A 21,545-nucleotide genomic window follows, 5' to 3' on the forward strand; every position below is an offset into this window, starting at 1 on the left:
ATACGAATTAGCACACAGGGATTCAGAGTTAAACCTTAGAAGAAAAAGCGGGGCACATTCTAAATTTAACACATTCCAGATTTAAGCACCAGGATATGCAGGAGTGTTGTTTGCAGAAAATCAGCCAAAATTTCTATCTGCAGAGCGCAGGGTGCATGCATAAGAAATTGGATAAAGAGCCTGGAGGAAAAGGGAGAGGTGGGAATCCAATCTGAGTTTGGTACAAACCATCAGTGAACCCTTCAAAATGAAATTAGGGCTCCCAGAGTTTTAACGTCACGCTCTCCGTTCAAGAGAAGTGCAGGAGGAGCAATGGGACCAGGCCAACTTTTCAAGCAACAAGGTCAAACAGCTATTCTTGGAGAAGTTTGTAAATCAGATGCAGTTCGGCCGCTCGCTGATGGTACGCACGTCACGTTATAGGAGGAGAGCCCATTTTCATTTTCAAAAGACGTGATAACTCAGTGGGAAAAAAAAACTCTCTGAACACTTAAATTAAATATGTGAATACCTGTCACCTCCTGAGTGCATGCGGAGCAGGAGCGGGATGTGATGGCGAATTACTGTGTGAAAGCAGCAGCTTTGGATGAAGAGGACAGAGGGAAAAAACGGCTTATCTTAGGTTTTTAATTTCCTGCTTCATTTCACGTTTCAGGACCATAAAAATTCTCATTTCCAAAAACTCCAATAAGCAACAATGAGACATGATCATAACTCAGAATTACTTCTATAGTAACTAAGCAGCAGACCCCCCCATCCACCCTCATGCAGTCAGTCTAATTGCTTCAGCCAAGATGTGACAAGCCAGACGATTTCTGTGCAACACATTATGAAAAGAGAATCCCAAAAAAATAAAAAAATAAATATATCAGATCTCAGAAATTCCATCTCTCGGTCTCAATCTGCCAAAAACTCTTGACCCACATTTCTTTGCATCACCCCTCGTTCTGTTCAGTCTCAGGAATGAAGACGAGTTTTCAACAACACTTCTCTACACGTCTGTGTGTGTGTGTGTGTGTGTGTGTGTGTGTGTGTGTGTGTGTGTGTGTGTGTGTGTGTGTGTGTGTGTGTGTGTGTGTGTGTGTGTGTGTGTGTTCACTGCAGTGGATTTAACCAGGACACGTATCGGCACAATAAACCGTGATTCAATCTATTCTGTCATTGATATAGAAATATGCTTCTTTTTTGGAGATACTGGTTTAACTAATGTAGAACGTAATGATTATTTCCATCAGTCATTCAACAGTCTGATCTATGAAATGTCAAACTTTGAAAAAATGAAAACCATTTCCTTTACAAACACATAAAAACAAAGAATAGAAGCATTTCATCACAGTCGAGAAGTTGGGAGTATTTATTTGCATTCATTCTTGTAAACCATGGCTATAAATCTATTAAAAAACTGTTGCCAATTAAATGTTCAGTTCATTAAATATGTCTGAATTCAAGATCCATTAATTATTTCCTGGGAAGAAACAGGAACAATGTTGAAAAACAATGTTTAAAAAAAACGATAAAAATGTCTGGATCCACAACAACATGGAATAAGTTCTTCTCTGACCCACAGCACATGTGTCCAGTTGTTTCTTTGTAAAATCACACAAACACACGAGGGTGAAAGAATGTTTTAACACAGATGTTTGCTCCTGTATTCAGTTTCTGGTACTCAACTCTTCTTAATGAGCAGAGAACTGATTACTAGCTACATATTTTATAAATCTGAGGATGTGTTATACTGCCTCACTGTGCACAATGCATAAGTAATATATTGATATATTGTTATTGATACAAATTAGATTGTGATATTTATTGATTTTGCTTTATTGCCCTAATTCTACATTTCAGAGATTAAAAATATAATAAAATAAACTAATTAAAATGAACTGACATATTTCATATAAATATAGTCTTCACAAGATTACCTGCATTTAGAAAAAAAGTTTTCTTATCTTCAAGCTGCACAAAGCAGGAGCTTGCACACTCAGCCGGCTCCTAAATAAAGCCTACATTTAACAGCCTGGCAGAGACGTTCGTCCACCTCGCTTCGGTTTAAACAGACACACTAACGAACAGTCAAAAAAACAGAGCCGTGCCAAAGCAGACACGGCTGACGGCGGTTTCTCAGGCGTTATCAGCCAACTTAAATGAAGCCAACATCTTTTTCATCGTGTCTGGATCGGCCTTGTTTTCTCCTAATTTCATCATTCCATCACTTCTGAGATTTCAATCTGTGTCACCAAAGGCGGGACGTTTGTTGTTTTTCTGACGATAAGCAGCTCAACGTGTCGCGTCAGGACAAAACATCTCATTGAAAAAATAACTGCGTTTTCAAACGGACCTGGGCTGAGACGTATTCCGATTGAAGTCGAATGTGTCAGAAACAACAACTTCTGCTGAAAACAAGACAAATGTCTGCTCTGCCAAACGCTCGTCTTACAAGACTTCACAGCGAGTCAGGGGGAGGTGACGAGAGGCCCTGGGTGTCTGGTCGGCCTTTCCAAGGAAATAACCTCTGGCACAAAGATGGATGTTACATTTCCTGCAGCCGCAACAGCCGTTTGTTTGGCGGAAATAGGGGAATGACTGGGCTGTTGGTACAGGCTGTGATAGCCACCATGGCTGAGCGGGCAAAGGAAATAACTCCACTAACAGAAAAGAAAACTTCACAAATTGAAAACCAGAGGTAAAGGCCTTTGCGGTGCCGCACACGCTGATTAATTCAGAGCCAATCTGTGGAAAGCGAAGCACAGGCAGTCCACCGCAGTGACAATCATTCAGCAGAGAAGATGGAGCTGAGGAATGATCATGATAGTTTGCAATGAAGTTCCCAGTGTTATCAATTTATATACCAACATGCAGCACTTATGGATTCTATGGAAACGCATCTCATGTGCGGTTCATATGGAAAAGAAGCAGATTGGTAACAATAGGGATCAGACAAGATATAGTGAAGCCGTTCTCCTGCCGCATATTTGCAACCCTGCCGACAAAGCACCGATTTAAACTGCAAACTGGTTATTTTCCATAATAATAAAACACGGTTGAACTTGAAATGAAAACGCCACTGACACACCTTAGAAATTAACTGTACCTGTCAGATTTAATTTGTTCACGCATCCTTACCAAGCAAACAGAGAACAAAGAAGTCATGGCTCCTGCTGCCTCTCCTGCCCCGGTTAAGAAAAAAAAAAAAAACACATCCCCACCCAAGTGCATGCTGGTCCTTTACCTCTGTGCTTATCGACCTTCCTATACAGTTTGATTCTAACAAAGCAGAACACAGGACAATAGTTAAATGTATAATTATTCAAACGGCGTTCTGAGATATGACCTTATTATTCTTGGCACTGAGAGATGATCCAATAATCATAGAGTGTGGAGCCACATTTATTCAACATCATCGGCAGTTAAATGGAAGTTAAAATAGAAGAATTAGACTCTGCTGCACCTCTGCTTAAATCAAACATAAAATAAGCAAATGTGATTAACACATGAATGGCTCTCGTGTGTTTCAGTCCATCTGTGAGATGTTTTATGATATGAGGAGGCATCAGTGAAGCTCGTGGCCACATGTTTCTCCTGGATGTGGAGTCCTCTTGTGATGGAACAAATTGCACACAAGCGGAGACAGACTAGCTAGCGGTCAAGCAATTGTATCAGCAGGACCTCGATACCACGACTCCACAGGCTCCATGACATCAAAGCTCGATGGTGGTCCATTTATGTACAAAGGGAGGAAGTGGAGACGAGTCGTCCATCTTTATTTACAGTCTGTGTTAGATGCACGTCATTGTTGTGTTTTCAGGGGAATTACAGGACAACAGTGAGAAGGTCGACTACAGGAGGTTTCATGTTTATTGTCAGCTTAAGATTAAAACAGTGCAGCTCTGTGGCCTCACATTATCTTGGAAAAAGAATATTCAGCTTTGAAAAGAAAGATTTGACCTCATAATTTAAACATGTGCCAGGATATACGGATGTCAGGGGCTGTAATGGGTGGTGGGTGAGCATGGAGGTAAGAGTGGGTGAGGGGGTTGCTCCACTTTCAGCCTGACTGGCTAATCAATGATGCGGCAGGTCTGCCCGCCCTCATTATGAAGTGATTAAGAAATCATTTGGAACAACAAACCAATGCCCAAACCCCCCCACCCACCTGAGTTGAACAATCAATACTTGGTTACATGTGGCATGAGGCTTTCTACACAGACATGTTTCGCTTCCTCTCATTACACACGGGGGAGGAATCCAGGGGGGAAGTTATATTTCTGTCCTCTCCACGGTGGGGGGCGACCGTGCTGTGATGTATGCATTATCGTAATCTAGTGGGAGTTAATATTGTGCTGCTGAGCATTGAGGTTTTTAAAATAAACAGGATTGAGAGGATTGTGGTGTGACGCAGTTCTGAAAGATCTTTTTGCGCTTAGTCATCAGCTAATAATCCTTTAAAACGATGAAAACATACACACGAAGCCACTCTAGCTGCCGCTTCACATGAAATATGCATGAAAACGACAAGGATTCAGGTTTTTTTCCTCAGTGATTCATTTTCTTTTCTTTCAAGAAAGATTTGTTTTTGTGTTACATGCTGCATCCACGCTGCCCTGTGGGTAGTGCTGAGCCTTTTCAATACACAAATCAGTGTCTGTGATACTACGTACAGTAAAGGTGCTCTCCCCTTCGTCCGAAGGGCATCTCATACGAGAGTGAGGGAGACATGCATGAATCTTGCATCTTTTTTTAACAAACCACAAAACAAAACACAGAAACCTTGGTGCATGACTTTACATATGCATGAAACAAAGGAGGATAAAACATTGCCACAACTGAGGTTTAAATTCTGAACAAAGATTCTTTCATGAGACCCTCTCTGCTCTTAAAATATAAATCTGAGGCAATATGCTGACACGGCGAGCTGCGCGGTATATTTTTTCCCCCTGTAATTGCTCGACGAACCAGACAGACATGCAGTGTTTCTGCTGCGCTGCTTGTGGTCGTGGGGGTTGGCTAGTGGAGACCAACAACATGTTTGACAAGGGGTTAACGTTTCTAAAAAGCGGCTCGACAAAACCACAGGAAGACAGCCAGTCTGGACGATGGACGGAGGCCTGTCACTCGTCCAGTTTGTGGTCCTCCGGCTCCTGCCATCTTTTTCTTCTTCTCCCTCCCATTCCCTCTAGCCTTTTATTGAACTCAGAGCTTTTCCTCCCAAAATTTACACACTCATCAGCTTGGATATAATTTCCAGGCCTGCACGAACCGCACCAGAACCACAGTGGGGAAGCCACCGCACGCCTGTTTCTGGAATCAAAAGTAATTACAAGCCTGCCAAGGATTCAGATCTAATGGCTGATGATTGGACTTTTGGGAGAAAAGATGGTCAATGCTGAAAACATCCACTGTTTTTCACCGATACTTGCAGATGTCTGCAGCAGCAGTAGGGAAACAGATGTTGCTATACTGGAAGCATACATTGTATCTGTGTCACAGCCAATCTGTAAATGAACTTTAAAAATCATGCAGGCCCGTGTACCTGGGAGACACTGAGCTCTGAATCAGCAGAAAGAGACGAGGGAACTTCTCTTCCAAGCAGAGAAAGAAGCTGTTTCTGCTCACTTGGAAAAAAGGCTGAAAACTACCGGGGGGGAAAACAGTCAAGTCCAGTCAGCACAGTGATGAAGGACCCACGTCAGCCACGCTGCAGAGAGCATGAGGCAGGTCCACCTGCTTTTCTTAACACTTCCATTTGTAACGCTCGATGCAACATGTTAATGTGATTTCTTAGCAGCTGTGGCCAAACGGGGCCAGACCTGGGGGCCAAGGCCCTGTTGTCCCAGCAGATAGCCTGGACCGGCCTGTGCTGCGTCAGCCCTGGATTATGGATGACGGGGAGCCTGCAGGGCTGACAGGTAATAATTCACTCCCCAGGGGTCCCACACCCTTCGCTGGACACAACGCATCCAGCCAGGAAAAGGTGAGTGAGGGAGGGAGGGAGGGGAGGGAGGGAGGGACACAGCCTTGGAGCTTGCATCCCAGCAGCCCACCCTCGTCTTCTTTATCCACCCTCGTCTTCAAGAAGCTGAGCGCTCATTGGCTCACCAGTTGCCACGGGTAACCAGCCATTATCAAAATGAAATATGAGATGCCACAGGCCGATGCCTCTCTCAGGTGTGGGGCCAAACAAAGTGCCATATGTCGCGCATGAGGAGCCGAGATTAACTGTTGCTTCCCGAGGCACAGCACCGCCGCCGGCACATTTTTCAGTCGTCGGCTGTTGCACAAAGCCATCGTGCGCTCGAGGTCTGAGATGCTTTCGACAAATCGCTGCTGTCCGCTGTGTTTCCCTGCAGAATTAAATTTTACTTTGACCTGGTCTGTGCTTGTAAAATATCCGCCATGTCTGTGCACAACACCAGAGAACGTCTTCCTCTCTGTATTTCTTTGTTTGCATGGTCAGCAGAACCTTCTTGCAATAGGGTAGGGACGTACAGGGTAAATGGAGATAATCCAAAAGAAAATCAATCATGGATGGTATTGTTTGTTATTTAATATGACAGATAAACAAAAAATGCTAAAATGGTTCACTAAATATTCTTTAGCTGCTGTTACAGTTCCTCGGCAGCTCCGCCCAAGTGTAGCCCATGTATGGGAAACAACAATAACCCAAGAAAAACATTATGCAATTCTCTCAAGTTCCACTGATATTGAAATGGAGGAGTAACGAGCGTGAGAGCCTTGATTCAGCGACTTTACGTTTGCCTCCGGGTTTAATGACACGTGTCTCAATGTGTTCCACTGAAATTATTTCACAGGCCATTCCAAACTGTAGACGAACTTATGTGCACGGGCGTAATATGTGCAGATATTGAGCATTTTATCTCGATGATGAAAATGGAAATATCCCCGTTGAACATCCCCCAGGGGCCACAGTCCTCAGCCCCTGGTTAGGAGCCTATTTCAACCATCATTACCCTGAGGACCATTAGGAAGATGCCATCTGCACATGCGGGGGCCCCTCCGCTGGGGCCTCTTGTCATTTCAAACTAAAAGCAAGTGCCGAAATGGAAATCGGAAATAAAATTACACACAGGGCTAAATGCACCATTAACCATGCTAACTGAGCGACGGACCTATCAGGGCCTGAAAATGAGAGCTGGACGAAGAGCAAGCAATTTTCAGCAGTGACAAGGAAATGAATGCACTGCTGGTACTTTACTCTCTCACACATTTACGACTGTAACTCACCCATCAGCAGAATGTGACTTTCCTAATGGTGTTGAGAGGGAAAAAAAACAGGAAAGCGTTGATTGTTTACGAGCGTGGGACGAGACTTGAATATAGATTTGTATATGCTCTATGTATAGAGTGAGTGGGAGTGCAGACCGGTAACTGCTGGTCGGTATCAGACAGACTGAGGCTGCACCGGAGCACCTCACATCTCCTGCAGGGCAGCTGCATCTCTGCTTGTACACAGAGCGGCAACATGTCAAATGAAATAAGCTGAAACCACATTGCAATGTCCTCTGAGCAGCACAGAGAGCTAAGTCACGGTGCAACTGCGGTAGGAAACCGCAAGCCATCCGTGCCCACCCCCCCTGTCCTAGGATATCACTGCAGCAGCTGAGAGGAGGCAAAACCAAAGAAAAGTCACAAGATCCGACCGCACGGTCTCCACTTAAACATCTGACCGGCTGGAGAGCAGGGAGAGCATGATGTTTATCCCCCAACACAAAAACAGGAGGCACTCTCCAAATGTGCAGTCAAAGGAACTGTAACCCTTAAAGGGATAGTTCACCCAAAACTGATAATGCACTCATTATCTCCTCACCACTATGCTGATGGAGGGTCGGGTTAAGTGTTTGAGTCCACAACACACTTTTGGGGTTCTAGGGTCCAATTCAATTGAAATGCCTCCACACTGCTCCTGTGGTGTCATCCATGTGTCCCGGAAGCCCCGACATTCAAATTTGACTCAAAACAGCCTCGTTTACACCAGGTTTTTAGCCTAAATGTCCTCTGACATCCTCCTCCTACTAACTGCAGCAGTAACTAGGAGACGAGATCAGCGAGGACTCGCGATAGCTGCAGAGTTTTAGCGATATTCACGAGTTCTTGCGAGAGATGCAGCAGTAACTAGGAGGACGATCACAGAGGACATTTAGGGCAAAAACTTGACCCTGATTTGAAAAATGGATCCCCATTTACTTCAATTATATTGGATTCAGCTGCAACACTGTTTACCCCTGAAACTCCAAAAGTGTTTTCTGGACTCAGACACTTCACTCACCTCGCCATCGGCAAAGTGGTGAGGAGATAATGAGTGAATTTTCAGTTTTGGGTGAACTATCCTTTAAGCTGCACATGCATTTTTTAACATGCCTGCAAAACTTTTGCAAGGCCAGAGAAAGATCAGATGAGAGAAGCAGGCTGCCTTTGAGCAAAGCAAGAGCCCCAACGTTCCCTTGAAACAGGCAAGAAGTGGTGGTGGAGTTTATCTCTTGTTTGTGCATAGGAGAGATTTATTTACTGCTGAACTGCTCTTAACCTCAACTGAAACTGAACACCCACTGAGGGAGATGAGAGGGGGGTGATGCACAACAGGCTGAGACAAATCACAGTCCAATTTCAGCAGAGAGTGTGGCTCAAGAGCAGCTCTGAGCTCCTCGGTTTCAACACAAACAACCACCCGCTGCCTCCTGGAGCTTATGAGAGAGAGAGGGAATGAAAAAGGCGCAGGTTTCTCTCTTTGAAAGAAAAGAGACACAAAGAGATAAGAGGCGAAGAAGAATGAAGAACACAGTCTGAGTCCGGTGCTGCAGAAAGAAATCAGAGACCTGTTCGAACAATGAGCTCATCGTTTTCCCTGCGAGTTTGGCATCAAGACAGAACTGCAGATGAAGTGAACGCGGTGCAAATCTGTGCACGGTGAACGCTCCCTGTCAATGCGATCACGAAAACATGATCACAGCTGGGATCTGATCCTGCACGAAAAAAAAAAAATCACCTTCCCTAAATACGTGTGTTTATTGTTCTGCAGCGGGTGAACAAATGAAGCGTTTCTCTCCGGTGGAGGATAAACCCACAATTCAATTAGTGCCAATCAGAGTCATCTGCTAATTGGTGATAAGTTGATTAAGGACTCAATCACTAAACATGGAGGCTTTTCCTTCTTATGTGTATAAACGCAGGGGTGTAGAAGTACAACATGTCTACATCAGCTCAGTGACTTGTAGTTGCTGCTTTTCTTTCTCAGAGCCAAAAACACCGGAGAGAGAAAACAAACGTCTCCTCATCCTCCGGAGCCGAAATCCAACTTAGCGAGAGTGTTTAATGTCGTGAAAATGTGTCGGAAATGACAGGACTGCGTGATGAAATCCTAAAAGTGTTCCTCTGGCTGGTGGAATAATGTGAGTGTTGTGTTAAAGTTGGATAAATCAGCCTCGGCAGCAGCGGCAGCATCGTTTTAAGTGTCCAAGTAAAAAGCGAGAGCAGCACTTCTTACCTCAGTGTTTCCTCCGCCGAGAGCCAGAGAAATAAAACCCCGCACGTGCAGAAGTGGAGTTTGATGTTTGACGTTCGAGATCCGAGGATCAGAGGAAAAAAGTCTCAGTGAAGAGCAGAGGTTAGTCTCAGCCTCTTGTTTCTTATATTCCCAGAGAAGCGGAGCACAGAGGAGGCGCCTCTCCGCTCACAGTCCGAACTCACACTGAACACAGCTGCCGCTCACACCACGCCCCCGAGGAGGGCTCTGACAGGCGGGCCACCAATCACAGAGCGAGGGCGGGATCACCCCGTCTCCAATTGGTCGGTTCTCTGAGTTTTCTCCCAGATGTTGAACGTCTGAACGTCGTAAACACAATCAGCCAATCAGAGGTCAGCACAGGGGGGTTTAAACACAGGGGGCGTCAACGTTGTTTAATTGTAAATTATACTTTTTATTGTGTTACTTTAAAATTTCATGATAATCATAATAATCATCATCACAATTATCATAATAATTAAAATTGACATGTTGAATCAAACCATATAGTTCTGTGTTTGTTCATACGGTCATAAAGTCAAATAAAGAGTTATTTAAAAGAAAAAAAAAAATATATATATATATATATATATATTAAGGTAATTGTTCCTTTTACTATATTTTTTAATGATGTGTTAAGGTTCTATGTTTTGTTCATGATCATAATCATCAATACATATTCATTTTTAAATATATATTTCATTATTATTATTTGTGCTATTGATGTTATAATTCTGTATTTTTTTTACCTTACATTTTCCTCATGTAGCATTGACATGTTGATCATTCCTAAGATAGTTATACTTGAAAATATACAATTTTAATGTGTAGAGGTTCTATATTGTTCTATATTTTGTATTGATGTCACGTTTGTATACCAGCAAACGTGTGTTCAGTCTGTACAGCTTCTAGGGTTATGTGGGAAATTAAGCTACATGATGATCGCAACATAATAATTTTCAAATTGAATGAAAAAAACATCATTAAAATATTAATTATGGCCATAAAACAGACTAATGAGCAAACAGTTGGTATTGTGATGTGATATCTGGAAATTACAGAAGACCTGCTGCTGACTAAGTTTACTTTATATTCAGTTAATCAATTAAATCGTCTGTGGTTGGATTGCACCTCATTTGCACAGACTGTACATCAGACGTCACGTGTCGGTCCCTATGGACAAACTGTCTGCTTGAATTAAACCAGTGGTTCTAACACCAGAGGCAGAGAGCCACTGCGGGGGTTGGGGGTGGGGAGGAAGAGAAGTGAAAATAATTGTAATGAATATAATGTATGTGGGGAAAATAAACAAGAGTTAGCTGACGTAATCGGACTGACCTTTATTTCATTAAAATTGAACTTGGATGATGAGTGGGGAGCTTTGTCAGCCTGTGAAGGAGGGCATGCCAGGAACCACTGGACTCGTTAGTTAATGAAATGTCATGAAATACTGAAAAATACACAAACAACTGTAGAGAACCAGAAGATATTTAAGTAACAATCATTTAAAACAAAGAAGTGTTTGTTTCAGTCCAACTATAGATTATTTTATTCCATCTCATCTCTGTTAACATGAATCTGTACATGACACATACAGATAAATATATTTGTATTCAAATAAACTGGATAACCACACAGTGTAAAAACCCTGGGAGGCTACTTTGCATAGAAAACAGAGAAAACTGTGTGTTCTCTTAATGTCCTATAAGAATAAAAGCCTGATTTTAAGATTTAATAAGCTGCTGTCGCTGATGTTTAGCAAATTCCCAGTTACACTAATTAGGCACCTGTGCAGAGTGCTGAGGCGTTTTGGTCGGAGTCTGTATCAGCGTTCTCGGAGATGGACTCACTGACTCATCCAGCTCCAGCATTAATCTACTGCATTTCCATTGGAGTCAGTCTTGTCAGGCTGCTCCTTGAAGACAACAGTTCAAGTGGATCCTGCAGCGATTGTCGTCAGTGGTTATGACACACACAGTCCACCGATACACACTTCGGTAGAAGCTAACGATGCACTCCTTCCGGGTCATGCTCGTTTATTAGATTCGTCTTTGGCCTCGAGCAGCAGAAACGTGGTTGTGTTTTTCTCCCAGTCTCACTTTTAGATTCACTCCATTAGTTTCTTTTGGCAGAGCGATGCTGCCTGTTGAGGTGCAACTCTTTCTTCGAGCGGAGGGAAAGGACACGTGTTGGGAGGAATTCACATGGACAGGCTTAATCTTTGGCCACCCTCAAATTCACCAAAATCCTCCGCCAGTTCGTTTTTTTTGGCAGTAAAGAGACTTAAAATATTTTCAGGCTGTTCTCTGTCTTAACTTCCATAATTTGTGTTTCTGTTCCTCAGAGTAACAGAGCAGTGGTTGCATTCTGAATGCAAACACCTTTAGAGCCTGTGGGTCCACAGACCTCTACATGTTCAGTGAATATCCAAAGAAGCTTTCCTGCACTTACATGAAAAGATTAATCCCACTCTCATGTCTTTAGAGGAACTATGAAGCCGCAGTCCACAGGAAGTTATATTTGTAGTTAGCTTATCGTATTTGTCTGTGTCTCAATTCAGGGCCTGCATGTGAACACCATCACTGCGGTGCAACTAGATGGTGCCACGTTGTGGCCGACAACTACGTCCTTCCATCCCTGAGAAACAAAGGCTCAAACAGTTGGATCCCCGTCAGGCCAACCAATCCCAGGATTCATTGCACTTCGGCAATGCAGTCTACGCAGCCAAAGGACGTGGTCTGCAGCCCACCAAGGCTAAACTGTAATAAGATGGTCCAGTGCAGCCCTTGAACTAGCTAACAGCTGTAGGCTGTAAACAAAGATGGACGACATGTCTCCACTCCATCCCACTATCCAGATATGAAGCCACATTATCCCGGATACATAAACATCGCCATATTAGACATTAGGGGGCAAAATCTTTGCAGTAACTATTGGGGAATGGAGTGATAGTAGCAATCAATAGATCCTGATACACATACCCATTAAAAATCCAGTCTCAGTCATTCATGACGTTTTAACCCATTTATATATCATCAAATATCTAAAGTCACTTTTCCACTGGTCAAAAAAAACACTAACTTCACTCCCAAGTGAAGTGACTCAGTTTAACACACTGATTTAATCTTGGAAGCGTGGACGCTGATCTTTTCTGGTTTGATGTCATGACGCACTTTGAACTTCAGAGCATTGGCTGGTTCTGTCCCAAAATAAGTCAAGCAGGACTAATGAGGAAAAAATACTGAAGTTATCTAGTTTGTTTTGTCAGTGCAGCTGTCAGCAGGCTGTGGTTATGTGTCTATTCTCAGTCTTTGTACTAAAGTAAACTGTCAGCGCGCTGAACTTTCATATTTACCGAACAGACATGAGCGTGACGTCAATCTTCTCTTCTGACTGCGTGGGCCAGAACTCAAATAAGTGCGACGCCTCTCTTACAGAAACTGCTTTCAGAGATTAAATTAATTGTTTCATCGGTGGTCTCTCAATCTGTGAATCCAGGGTTTATTTTGTGATGACATATTGTAATTTCCTCCTTCAACCTGCCTCGTCACTTTCATTTTTGTGACTTTTAGCGAATAAAGGGGAATGGACTTCTCGCCTCTTGCCTTCTTATCTCACGAAACCACACTTCCGGCAAAAACAACAGAGGTGTTGAGAAATCTGAACGTGATAATTAGTTAGAAAAGGGCAGGAAAACTCTGTCATCATCATTTTAACTGGTGCTCTCTTGTTTGCTTTGGGACAAGTCGCAGACTGTAAATCAAGACGGAAGATTTGACAGTTCCCCAAATCATCTTAATCGCCCCCTGGTGGTTTGATGCAGTATAAGTCATAAACATCACCTCCTCCTTGTTAGCAAATGAGACATGGACTAAACTAACAAGTCAAAGTTATTTTAGGTTGTTCTTATCAGTGTTTCGTTGTAAATACCTGACGATATTACATGACTTGTGATTGGTGGAGATATTTATACAGTCATCGAAACACCGAGCAGAGTCTTTCTCTTTCTTCTTCACAGTCTATGGACACAACCGACACTCTAAGAGGGGAAATGAGCATCTTTGCTGCAGCATGTACATTTTATTTACTTTCGTAAGGTACGTCTGTAGTGCAACAAACACGAGCTAACCACCAGCTAGCATAACACTTTACTAAGACCGTGTGATATTTTTCTGCCAGGAGCTGGAAGAGGTGATGGACAAAGGACATGAAGTGATTATTTCTCAGACAGAGTCACACGGTTACAATAGCCCCATAATGAACATGGCCATTCCCACAGGTTTTCTTTCCCGGGTCTTAATAAAAAGCTGCAAAGTCTTTGGGCGTTTTCAGGCCACATTTTAAAATAAATGGCTGTGAACTCTTTGACTTGACAAACAGTTTGGTTATTAAACCAAAATAAGGAAACATTTGTCTTCTCAGCATCCAGCGTCCACATATCAGATTCTTTGGAGCCCAAAGAATATTCATTCTTTATTCCAGCTAAAGTTGTTGAAATATCAAATGTTTCTGTCCAGGAAAAAATTCCAATTAGCTAATGCACAACAGAAAACCACAGTGTAATGTTTCATCTTGTGCAGAGATCTAAAATTCAGTTGTTGTTTCAGAATAATCTGCACTGGTTGTTATGAAGAAATGTGTCATTCAAATGAAAATACTTCATCTCTTTTACGGCGCCTTTGAACTGATTTTGGATGAAAGTCCTGCGGCCCAGATAAATAAGCTGTCAGACTGTGGCTACTCAGACAATATTAGTTTTTCTGTTTAATTCATTGCTGGTTTTGGTTTATTCAAGGGGAAAAAATAAAAGTTGAAAAAGATTAAATAAGACCAGTTATTCTTCGACTTGAGCCCCGGAGACCATGTTTTACATCTCCACCAGTCAGCGCGGGTTTACTTTATCTATGACAGTCATGTTTTGTTAATCACAATAATCATCGGCTCAGAAAAGACTAATTTACACTGACAGATACCTATTTTTGATCAACTATCTTCTTTATGTAGAGGAATAGAAAAATAACTAGGCTATAAAGCAAGTGTGCATCAATAATAATAAAAAACATTATTCATATAGCTCAAAAAATATAAAAATTAAAACGTGATGAGAAAATACTAGAAATTAAATAAAAATAGAACTAGAAGCAGGTATGAAAGGGTTACACAGCACACGTCAGACTAGCAAGTCCGGGGGGGGGGATGCAAATGTCAGACTGAGAGCAGCAGAGATATTGAAGGAGTATTTGACAAAACATAAAGGTATTTTGTTGCATTTCTTTCCGTTCTTTGTAATAGCGGCACCTAGTGGCCGATCTGCATCAACTCTGAACCTCAGAGTGCTACAGCAAACTACTGAGCTATGTTTCGTGTTTCACACATAACATCACTTCCTGTCTTACTTTGATTCACTTTCACATTTTGCGTCAAACCCCAGACTAAATAAAGACGGACAATGCGTCTCTATTTCCTCCGAACAATCAAGAAATCAAGTCAAAGTATCCTGGAGACGAATGACACCATCTTGCAGATGTGGAGCCTTGGTCTGCACAGTAGGGATTGGGGGATGGAGCCAGGGTAGCGAGATCCCGCCCTTACACATACGCAACTGATCGTGAGTAACATTTATTTCAACAACTAACAAATCAAAAATATATAATTTTTCTTTTTTTGTTCTGGTCCATGTCCCAAACATTAACATGGAGGCGGTACAATTTATGGCCTATACTGCAGTCAGCCAACAGATGGCGACTGACATGTTTTCGGTGGCTGTCATGTCGTCCATCTTTAAATAGGCTTTGGTCAAAACTGTAAAAATATCAGTGATACAATTCTGAATAAATTATTAAAATAGTCCGTGGAGTGGGAATGATTTAAAGAAACAACGCATGCATTTTTTCGTTATTGTAGAATCCACACATTCATCTGTTTGCAGCACGTTAATGCACACGGCCTGTAGCATGTTAGCAAACACAAGAGGTTCCTGTGACCACGAGAGAAGAATTTAAAAAGCTGTTGTGAAACATGCAGGTTGAGTCAGGACTGACAATGACGCTGCAGCACATCAACAAGGAGCTGACGTGACGTGAGCGCCGTGGCTGAATTCAAACCTGTTTCATTTCGACCCCGAAGACTCACGTCACCTCACAGCCAATTATGAGAAACACACACAAGCTCTATATTTCATGTTCGGTCCCCTGGGTGTCTCTGAGAAGCAAAGACACTGAGAGCTGGAGAACAGAGAGAGGGAGAAGAGTGGGCTGGGAACGCAGCATAATGATGACGATGCTCCATCGGGCTTTAGTGTCTCGCCCTCTCACAGAGCTGTTTGTAAAGCAGAGAGAATATCTACCTGTATTTTCCAGGACACCGGGCAGATCCCCGTCTGTCAATGAGCTTTAATATATGTAAATAAATTACTGCTATTCCCCCGGGAGGATACAGGAGGAGGGAGCTCGGAGTGATAGTGTTTGAAAAAGATGGAAATAATGTGCCATTAGTCTTTTTCAGCAATGGATCTATCGGATGTGTGTGTGAGACTGAAGCGTGTACATTTATGGCAATGTGTGCTATTTGTGTCTCTGAATATTATTAACTCAACCTGAATTGTGTGACATTATTATTCTGTTATGTTACAGTTTGATTTTTCTCCAGGAATGAAAGCTTTTAACTTTTATATTATTTCAAAATACAGGCTTGTGTAGTATGAGCCATCTGACGTCTGACACCGTCTGTAAATAAAAGGACAACAGCACATTGTATGGTTGATTTAAAAATGACTAAAATGTTGATGCAATAACTTTCAGTCCGTCTGCAAAGTTAAAAAGTATTAACGTCTTATCAAAATGAAAAAAGAATTGTTAACCTTGGCATTTGAACATTTAGTTTTATGTTCAGATTTTCTTCTGGAAAAGTTTGCAGAATAGTTGATATTTGATTAATCAATTAATCAGATGTATTAATTGTGGAGTCTAGTGATTTATTTGACGGAAAGAGCCGGACAATGAATTTCTATGGAAACGATCTCTGTTTCGAGTCAAACAACAAAATCTTCTGCTCGATTTTGTACATATGTGGAGCCGCTACACAACTTTAAACTGACTTAATAATTTGCAGACATAATGACAGAGAGACTAACAGATGTCAGTTTCTAAAATTGGCTGGGCCCTAATTCAAACATAAAATGTAGGCATTGTTAAATATCTGGGGAAGTTTCATGGTGAGATCTAGAAGTTAAAAATGTTTTTGCCTGTTGTGTCAAATGTGCGCAGACTGAACTGTATCACATCTTGTAGAGATAAGGCTGCGCAAATGTCAAATCTAAACAAATCCGTGGCTCCTGATTTAAATGCATATTGCATATTGTGAGGGCTGACGTGGAGACGTGATGACCTCACAGCGAGCGCAGCCTCGACGAGAGGCTGAAAACATGTCCGGCCATTTGGCTGCATTAGGTTCGCTGTGAGTATCTGGTGTCTGTGTGATCGTAATCCAATTCTGGCATCCCTAATCCCCAGCAGGTTTTTCAACTAGACAAAGATTAAGAGAGATTTGGTTGTTTGTTTATCATCTGAATAAATGTCAGAGGTCAACATTGGGACAAATGGAAGCAGAACAAACACAGCGCTCGCTCCTTCCACCGCTGCCAGAACACAGAAATCTGCTGCCGTCACTAAACGTCCACTTGATGCACTTCACTGACTCACGCAGACGTAAACACATGCGCAGGATTCTGTTCCCTGCCTGTGCATGGATCCACTGTTGCATAACAATTTTTTTCTTGTGTTTATCCATCAAACGATAGCATATGGCTGGAAAAGACTGTTTGGCTCCTTCTGTTTTAACAATACAACACTGCTACTAACAATGAGATAATATTAGCAATAGCCTGAGAACTTATCAACTGTATCCGTGTAGCATCTGCTGAGATTACTCATGTTTGATGTCAGTTATCTGGAGTTTTGTTATCTTGTCATCTCAGAAAATCAAGCTGCTTCCTCATCATTATTATTTTATTATCTCTGAATCAAAAATGGAGCTTGTGTTTATTTTCCCATCATCAGTTTGTCATGATCACGGTTCGATTCACATGGTATGTTGTGTTTTTTGAGATCATATCTTAAAATGTCTAATAATGACAATGTTCTTAACACAGATTTCTTAGGATGATTAACTCATCTTGAATTATACTTACAATCTATCATACAACATGTGGAAGAAACAATTAATCACAGAGTGTTAAATTTACTATAATATTAAGGGGCGGCCATGTTTGTTTTTCTACACATCAGGTCAAATTTAAAAACCAATCGACAAAGATATTTCAGTCATAATAATAAAAAGAAGATACATAAAAAGTAGTTAAATTTAAAATAAACCATTCAAATAAAAATATGTCATTAATCTTCTGTTTGTTTGTTTTTTGGCCCCACGTGACTCCAGAGGTGACCGTGACAAATTAGTGACAGAATCCGTCTCAGTGGATTTATTTACTGCTGCACAGGAAATGTGCAGCAGTAAATAAATAAATGAAATAAAGACTAATGTTTGTAAAAACAGAATATATCCTAAATCCATTGCATTGCACAGACAGAATGACGGTTGCATGTTTAGGAGAAGTTGAACCAGAGTTAAAGTTCAATGATGAGCAGTGATATTGGAAGATGCTTCACTGGCTGACTCAAGGACAGAGTCCAGCAGAGTGGACACCTCCTGATGCTGCAGTTTGAACTCTGCTCCTCTGGTTGAAGGACACACGCTCCGACCACACGTCCCTGAGCTGCTCCACTGTTCTCTGTGGCTAAAACACCATGTGGTTCACATCTGTGGTTAACGTACGGGTGACTGAACACCCGCCTACAAACCAGCTGTTTGCTGCACAGACGAGGAAAATGATGCTGACTGACTGGCAGGAGCAGAAAATCTCTCCCACACTCAGGGCGTCTGTTCTCGCTCATGATTTTCCTGAAGTAAAACTCTTCAGCTGCGTCTTGCTGCCTGAATATCTTCACATGTCTCATTTGTGACTGAGGACAAATGAGGTATATTGCCTTGAACTGAGGGTAAAGTGGTAAATGTGCATTAAAGAGGAGAAATATCTGAAATAAAAACCCTGTATGAACATCAACTCCAACACAGAGAATCCAACACTTTGATTAGCAGAGAGGAAAAGAGTCATGAAAACTAATTTTATGTGTTTAGCCCATTTTCAGCAGAACAAGTTTACGTCCAGCTTTATGGTCATATTGAGATACACTATCTATCTACTGCCCATCCACCTATCTACACAGACATGTATTTATATTCAGTCATGACATTCAGTCGTGATACATGTCGTCACTTTTATGTGGCACAATAAAAACAGATGAATACTGAACTGCTGTTTTTCTCAGTATTTCTTTATGTGTGGGAAAGAGCACTAAACAAACCCTGTGCTAAATTGCTCTTTATTCAGTTTAACTGGGTGAAACCAAACATATTTACGCTGAAGGTGCCATTACGCCTTATTCCCGCTGTGCTCCCTCTATTCCCATTCCACCATATAATACAATCACTGGTAAACATGTGAGAGGCAGAAGTGTGGATTCCTGCTGGCACAGATGAGAGGAAAACATTCTGGATCACTTAGTGTAATAGGAAATGATCATGTAGAAAAATCCCTACCACCGTTGCACCACTGCAGCAGTAAAACTGCACTGGAGAAACAACGTATCACTGCCTCAGATCAGGACGGTCGTGACTATGTGTGGTGTTTCCAGCACGTAGACTCGGTGCACGGTCTGCCCACAAGCCAGCTCGTAAAACACAGACCAAATGAGTGTTTACTCGTATGAGGGTGTGAATCTGTACCTGGGGGACCTCTGCTGTCGTTAACCTCCTGACCATCGGGACAGACACATTAACGCTACCTAGGTGACTGCGTTTCTTCACCACTGAGCTGCACACGTCCTTAAATTTCACCTCGAGACAGGACATCTTTACATAAAGTAGACGGTGAAGACCAAATGTATTTTTCTGGATTTTCTTTATTGTTGATGCAGTCACTTGTTCGAGCTTTTACAGCAACACGAGCTCGATTCTGGACAGAATTAAGGTTTTATTTTATAAAACTTGGTTGTAAAGTTTTATATATATTACAACTTTAAGTCCTAGTTTGAAATAGCTGCAAAGAGCCAAATTATGCTGTAGGCGTAACGTCTCCAGACAGTGTGCTTGTCGGATTGTTTGAATTGTTGCATAATCCGAGGGAATCCTTAAAATTCCCAAACACCCAGTCCGACAATGACTCCCACTCTTGTCTGAGGGAGGAGGTTTGAACGTTGTTCACATTCAATCAACGCCTTGGAGGAAAAAGTGTGCACTGTGTTCTCCATTCCTACGATTCCTCGCCTCAAAACAATAGACTATAAATATAAAAAATAAACCCCCACCTCCTCCCTGAACGCCGCCATCTTGCACTCCTGGACTCTGCAAAAGTGATCGAGGGAAGGAGCCGCGGTGTCAAGGTCACCTAGCATCAAGCAACTAATTAAAACCAAGTGAATCAGAAACATTAACATCGTTATGATGAGCGCTATCTACTTTCCCCCCACTGGTTTGTGAGCAAACCATTGTGACGTCATGGTGGAGTGACACTTGGAGTAAAGTAAGTTTTACAAGTTCTAAAGTGAAAAGGGAGAAAAAGTATTTTCTTGAGAGAACCCAGACGAGTATAATCATTCAATAAATCTAAAAACTTTCAAATCTTAATGCAAAAAGCAGGAGCACATTACAATGACAGATATACTGTGTAGACGTTATTCAATTTGTACTTCTTCATTTCATTAAAAGGAATACACAGCTCATCCCTCATTCTAAAGTGCTTCAGCTTTATACGTCACTTATTGTGCTGTAAGTCACTGCATGGTAAAATCCTATAATGGTGCAACTGTACTGTACTGTACTGACCTCACAGGACTTTTCCCTCTCGCCATCCATTCTCATTTACTGTGTAAATGGCTCCGGCTGACAATTTACAATGAGCCCCGCTGCAGAACGAGCTTCTATTCCTGCAGTAGATCACCCTCATTACAAGAAACCAATAGCGAGAAGGTCAAGGGTTGCGACCACAGCACCCGCAGACGTCCACGGTGACAGAATGATGAAAGTTCAAGGCTATGCACCGAAATGGAGGCTAAGTGGAGGAGAAGAAGAAGGAGAGCGTCTGCGGAGAAGAAAGACGAGGATATGCATCGATGTGTGGAGGAGGGGAGGTGTGAGACGAGAAGAGTTTTCAGTTTAAAAAAAAAGAAGAGGTCCTCCATCATGACTGGAACGGGAGGGTCATTCCAGCTTCAGGGAGTCCGGCCTGCGGATCGATGCCCAGCGGAGGAAAAAGGGGTTGAGAGGCAGAATACAGAACATGGATCAGTGTGTCGGCTTCTACTGTTTTCTAGTCAACATGCATATAAGTCCCGTACGACTAACGACGTGTTCCTCAGAGGAGAACAAACCGATTCTCCAAATCTTTCATTCCTTCTGTTATCAGGCTATAAACTCAGTCAGTAGTTTAAAATTATTCTCTTTTTATTGTTACTCATTTTACCTCCTTAATCTTTATCTTGATGTCCTTCACCGACCTCTGTCTGTTGTTTATCTGTATCATATTGTTTGTGTGATCGTGAACGAGGTAAGCTGTAAATAAATTGCCCTCCTTGGGATCAATAAAGCTTTTTGAATCTGAATCTGAAGTAGGGAGGAGGAGTGTTTTTATATTTGTAGCCTGATGGCGCCTTGTGCAGTGGCTGCAGGTTTGATTCCAACCCGCCTCTGCTGCATCTCCATCAACTCACACTTACTGTCCTGTTGAAAAAGGTCAAATACCCTAAAAAAAGTATGTATATATCTTTGTAGTATAATAACAGGTCTGGATTTTTCAAGTATATCTTGTTTACAGTTTCCAATTGAATTAACAGACAAATGAGTTGATTTTCCTTCACTCTATTTCCTTTTGAGTGTTGTGGGAGATGGAGCTAATCCCAATTTAACGAAGGCA

At 42.0% G+C, this 21,545-nt stretch overlaps 1 protein-coding gene across 2 annotated transcripts in view; it reads right to left on the minus strand.

The window, feature by feature from the left end:
• Nucleotides 1-9,700, minus strand: part of sema6cb (semaphorin 6Cb) — a 136,718-nt gene extending 127,018 nt beyond the window's left edge. The window contains exon 1 of one of the 2 annotated variants that reach the window (XM_069537681.1): nt 9,500-9,700. The gene's annotated coding sequence lies outside the window, so the exon portion shown is untranslated. The remainder of the gene's footprint in view (nt 1-9,499) is intronic. The other variant, XM_069537679.1, reaches the window with a different exon arrangement.
• Between the last annotated feature and the right edge of the window lie 11,845 nt (nt 9,701-21,545).

Source organism: Paralichthys olivaceus, chromosome 13, assembly GCF_024713975.1.
Source record: "Paralichthys olivaceus isolate ysfri-2021 chromosome 13, ASM2471397v2, whole genome shotgun sequence".
Taxonomy (NCBI): Eukaryota; Metazoa; Chordata; class Actinopteri; order Pleuronectiformes; family Paralichthyidae; genus Paralichthys; species Paralichthys olivaceus.